The sequence below is a fragment of the Heptranchias perlo genome, unplaced genomic scaffold (assembly GCF_035084215.1).
Source record: "Heptranchias perlo isolate sHepPer1 unplaced genomic scaffold, sHepPer1.hap1 HAP1_SCAFFOLD_54, whole genome shotgun sequence".
Taxonomy (NCBI): Eukaryota; Metazoa; Chordata; class Chondrichthyes; order Hexanchiformes; family Hexanchidae; genus Heptranchias; species Heptranchias perlo.
The window spans coordinates 4,307,099-4,313,158 of record NW_027139559.1 but is presented as its reverse complement, the minus strand read 5'-3'; positions in this window follow the sequence as shown (position 1 = coordinate 4,313,158).

Sequence of the window (6,060 nt, the reverse complement as noted above, 5' to 3'; positions counted from 1 at the left end):
GACTGAATGGGAACTGAGTGCAGAGATTGGAATGGGAGCCCAGCAGATTCACTTTGGTCTGACCTTAATTACTTCTCTGTGAATCTCCTGAGCAGGCGATCAGCCTCCTTCTTGAGAGCGGTTCGTCGATCCAGATCAAAGGAAATTCAGTATTGCGGAAGTCGGGGTGGACCGGCGCCACTCGCAGCACAGGAAGTGTCGGGGCGGCTGTTGCCTTTCACGAACATCAACTTGGATTTTTGTTTCACCCACAACATCATTATTATGGAGCCCTGATCTGAAATATAACTCTGGGGGAACACAGCTTCATTATTATGGAGCCCTGATCTGAAATATAACTCTGGGGGAACACAGCTTCATTATTATGGAGCCCTGATCTGAAATATAACTCTGGGGGAACACAGCATCATTATTATGGAGCCCTGATCTGAAATATAACTCTGGGGGAACACAGCTTCATTATTATGGAGCCCTGATCTGAAATATAACTATGGGGGAACACAGCATCATTATTATGGAGCCGTGATCTGAAATATAACTCTGGGGGAACACAGTGTCATTATTATGGAGTCCTGCTCTAAAATATAACTCTGGGGGAACACAGTATCATTATTATGGAGCCTTGATCTGGAATATAACTCTGGGGGAACACAGCATCATTATTATGGAGTCCTGCTCTAAAATATAACTCTGGGGGAACACAGCATCATTATTATGGAGGCCTGTTCTGAAATATAACTCTGGGGGAACACAGCATCATTATTATGGAGCCTTGATCTGGAATATAACTCTGGGGGAACACAGCATCATTATTATGGAGACCTGTTCTGAAATATAACTCTGGGGGAACACAGCATCATTATTATTGAGGCCTGTTCTGAAATATAACTCTGGGGGAACACAGCATCATTATTATGGAGCCCTGATCTGAACTATAACTCTGGGGGAACATAGCATCATTCACAGACTGAATATCAGTGGCTCCATTCCATTGGTTCCTCAACAGTCAGTAAAATAATTTGCAATGATTGATAAGGAAACCAGGAATATTATCCTTTAGCTGTGAGGAAACAGATATTACGACCGAGTGTCCCGAAGTTTCGGACTCATTACCCAGAAATGACAGGACCAGAGGGGTTTATAATTTCCCAAAACGGAGACGGGACATAGCAGAGTGTCCCAGACTCCGTGCTGAGAATTGGACCTTCACCTTGTGTAAAATGGGCTACTAACTGATAGAAATAAACCAGTATCAGCCCGGAAAGCTCAGCGGGTTCCGATACTTAGTGACGTTCCCGATAACCATTCAAATTCTCAGTCAGATGCTGTTTTGGCTTTGACAAACTGTGAAACAGAAAAGTGTGGGCTGATATGAAGTGTGGCAAATTATCTCTTTTAGTTCCAGATTTACAGTTTAACTTTGTTCGTTACTGACAGGAGCGGCTGTTACGGAGCCGACTGACTGAGAAACATGCTGCACTCAGTCACTGGCCTGTGCTCCAAACCGGCTCGTTAGACCTGCTCATTTCAGCTCATTTCATTATCAGCTATCGGGAAAATCACTGAAAAAGATGGTGAATCACAACTGGAAAAAACAACCCTCTCTCTATTGGGGGTCTGAGCTCTCCAACATACAGCAGTTTAGGGACACGGTGAGGTTGATGTTCAGAGATAACAGCACAGAGTTTCACTCGTGCAAGCTCCATCCTCTTGTAGAAATATTACAGGGGAGATGAGGAGAATATTTTTCAGTGGGTGGTGGGGATCTGGAATCACTGCCGTTAAAGTTGTTGGAGGCAGAAACCCTCATCGCATTTAAAAAGTACGTGGATATGCACTTCAAGTGCCTTAACTTATAAGGCGAAGAACCAAATGCTGGAAAGTGGGATTCGGCTGGATAGCGCTTTTTCGGCCGGCACAGACACGATGAGCCGAATGGCCTCGTTCTGTGCCGTAAATGACTATCATCTTTCAGATTCTATTTTGCTTCTTTTTCATGTGTTCTCGACACCAACTGTGTTTACTGATCGTTTACTTGACCGACCGAGTTTTCTGTCGCACTCACAGTTAAGCGGAGGGCGCTTTTCAAAATTAAAGCCGCAACTATAATATTAAATATAACGCAATAAAATCAGTTTGATTTCTGTCCTTTCCCAGATAATTTTTTTCTTTAGCGAGCGATTAGAAGCCTGTTGGTTTGTCTTCCTCACACACTGGAATCTTGTGTGTGTGCAGAGGGTGATATTTGAAGTCCGCTCTTCCCATTATATTGCGGGCAGAGTTTGTTATTCAGACTCAGAGGGTGATATTTGAAGTCCGCTCTTCCCATTATATTGCGGGCAGAGTTTGTTATTCAGACTCAGAGGGTGATATTTGAAGTCACCTCTTCCCATTATATTGCGGGCAGAGTTTGTTCTTCAGACTCAGAGGGTGATACTTGAAGTCCGCTCTTCCCATTATATTGTGGGCAGAGTTTGTTATTCAGACTCAGAGGGTGATATTTGAAGTCCGCTCTTCCCATTATATTGCGGGCAGAGTTTGTTATTCAGAATCAGAGGGTGATATTTGAAGTCCGCTCTTCCCATTATATTGCGGGCAGAGTTTGTTATTCAGACTCAGAGGGTGATATTTGAAGTCCGCTCTTCCCATTATATTGCGGGCAGAGTTTGTTATTCAGAATCAGAGGGTGATATTTGAAGTCCGCTCTTCCCATTATATTGCGGGCAGAGTTTGTTATGCAGACTCAGAGGGTGATATTTGAAGTCCGCTCTTCCCATTATATTGCGGGCAGAGTTTGTTATCCAGACTCAGAAGGTGATATTTGAAGTCCCCTCTTCCCATTATATTGCGGGCAGTGTTTGTTATCCAGACTCAGAGGGTGATATTTGAAGTCCCCTCTTCCCGTTATATAGTTTACGGTTTGTTATTCAGACTCTGGCTGCAGAACAGCACGACGTTTCTAATATTTTATTAAAACCCGAGTGCGGTGAAATGAAGCAGAGGAGACGAAATTTGTTGAAAGTAAAAGTGCTGATATTAGTTTCATCAGGGGGACCGGAGAGGTTTCCACAGGCAAGGGCTGGCACCATATGATTCTTTCCAGCAGAGTGAGATAGTTGATCACAGTGACTCGACTGGGCGAAGCAATGGGTCAGTGTGCTGTTCATATATGACAGTAGAGGCCCGAAATATGCCGAGGTTGTAAGTTCGAGTTTTTCCTAGAATAGATACTGCTTCTGCTTGTGAACATTTCGAGCGGAGTTAAATGTGTAACTATTGTGTTCAAAAATCCTTCTACTTCTCCGTGTTACCCTGTGGCCACTTAGATTCGTCTGACCTACTGTGTTACAACACTAGGTGAGAGTTTAAAATACATGTTTAGAATTGCTTGGTTGGAGGAGTAAGATGCGGTGACAATGGATTTGGGGGAAACGAGATTATTTGTAAACTTGTGGGTTTCCTGTCGGTGTTTCTACATCATATTCGACACAAGCACGGATTCTCCTCGACATCTTGCTGAGAATTTTGAAACAGGGAACCTCACACATGTTCGGAGTCCGCGAGAGAAAATTCAGAGGAACTTCAAATTTAAACCCTGCGCTCTTAAATATGTTGTAAATTGTAAATATCAGACTGAGAATCTTATTGAGAAATGAATGATCTCAAAGCTCCCGCACATGAATGGGCTTGAAATCATCAACCATTTCAGTTAATAACCGAACGCGCCACAATAGAACGTTCAATTCACTAAATCACAGCGACCACCAACCAGATTGTATTTTTATGGCATTTAGATCACTATTTTGGTTAAGTGGCTTTATTACATATAATTTACATCACAGAAACAGATCATCCGGCCCAACTTGTCCATGCCGGTGATATGCTACACATGAGCTAATCTACACGTGTGGAGAAACTGAGAAACTCTCGGATTTCGGAGGTAGAAGATTTGTTATTATTTTATTTGAAGGTCAGAACTTTCTCAAGCAGACGTTGGAACAGAAATAAATAGAACAATTTTAAAAAGCAACAACACAGGAACAGTGTTGGGTTCAGACTAGCTGTGGTTCAGTGTTAGAACTCCCGTCTCTGATTCAGAGGCCCGCTGGTGGACTCAAACACACTCAAGAGGTAGCCATAATCAAACCATTCTTTATCGATTCTTGTTCAGCAGGGATCGAGACAGCTGTGACTTTCTCTTCTCGACCCGCCTTAAAAGCAGTTAATAATTTGTTAGTACGGTAATGTATCAGTGCAACAGGCAGCAGAAGAGTTTCTGCATTAGTTCTGCGTGAGGCCCGAGATTTGGTCAATGATTCAGCAAAGGCAACGAGAAGATATGGAGGCAGCACGTGATGTAACAACCGCCAGAAAAGCTCATATAGCGATACAGGTTCTCTCTCGCCCTCTCCTATATTTCCATAATATGATGGTGGATAAGCTTCGCACTCAAGATCTTGTTAAAGGCCACTGCGGATATTTAACAAAGCGCATCTTGGTTCATCACTTGTGAGTGGGAAAGATCATTGAGAATAATTTCGCCATTGGAACAATAACATTTGGATTTTACTGACTGATGGCATAATGCGGTTGTCAATGCTGGGGATTAGATTTTCAGTATGTATTCAATGGGACAGTGGGGCCGCTGATGATCAGGAGAGCGCTCTATGACTCTACTGTGTTAAAAGGAACAGTGGGTCAGTGGCTTTTTTGTTATTCTTTCTTGAGATATGGCTTCGCTGGCAAGGCAACCTTTTCAATGAAACAAGAAAACATACAATAAAAACATGGACACGGAAAAGGGCAAAGCCGTCAGAGGCCGTGTGTCACAACGGCTAAAACACCTGATTTCGGTGTTAACCTTGATGTGCTGAAGATTCGAGCCATGGTCTGGTTATTTGACACACTGGGTGAGAACGTGTCAGACAGCGGCCAGAACAGTGTAACACCTGTTCGTTTGTAACAGTCCCAAACGCAAATTCCTTTTGTTTACAGAAGCTGACTGTGCACTTACATCATTGAGTATCTGGGTGCACGGGCAGGTAAACGCCAAAAGTGGTTTCCGTGCAGATTGTTTCTGCTTGTATTCCCATGATTATAGAAAATTAAGGGATAATCTAATTGAGGTGTTTAAGGTGATTGAGGGAGTTGATACGTTGATAGAGAGAAACTATTTCCTCTGGTGGGGAAGTCCAGAACAATATGGAATAACTGAAAATTAGAGAGATTGATTCGCTTCTTCATTCAACAACATCACTTCTGTTCGACACAATCCTCCTCCTCCGTTTGTCTTTCACCGATAAAAAGTAGTATTGACACGCGAAACTGTTCTTTGTTTCAAAATAACTAATCTCATGGAGGAGCTTCCTAATTTCCCTCATTGAATCTTCCCAAACAAATTACTTCGAAATTACTAAAATAGTTGGTTTTTATCCGTCTCGCTGGTGCAAAACAGGCTTCTGGTACTTTCGCATGGTTTATTACAGCATCTGCAGTTTACAACAGCTTCTCACAGATTTTCAAATCCTCTCAGCTGTCTTACCTTTAACCTGCCAGACAGTCTGCTGAATAAGACTTTTCGAATGCGCCCGACTTTCCCAGCAAAATCTTTCACAGAAGTGACCCTGGAGTGTGACACTTCCGACAATGCAGCACACCCTCAGCACTGAACTGAAGTGTCAGCCTCGATTATCTGCTCGAATCTCTGGATAGCGGTTTGACACAATAATCGTCTGGCTCAGGATCGAGAATTCAACCGCTGAGCCAAGGCTGACACTTTAAAGGTATAAATGTTAAAAGGAGCGAACGGGAGAACAGGACTACAATAGACAGCGGATTGAGAGAAACACAGGACTACAATAGACAGCGGATTGAGAGAAACACAGCGGCGGAGATTTGCTGGTTAAAGTATCCTATAATACCCAATGGTCCCATCATTCTTTGCAAAGAAAGGGGGATTTGAAGACAATGAGAATGAACAGGAAATGACCCGCCTGAAAGTGGAACTGACCCAATTTAATCGGCTGGAATGAAGGCAAATTGAACGGGACCAGCTGTGGG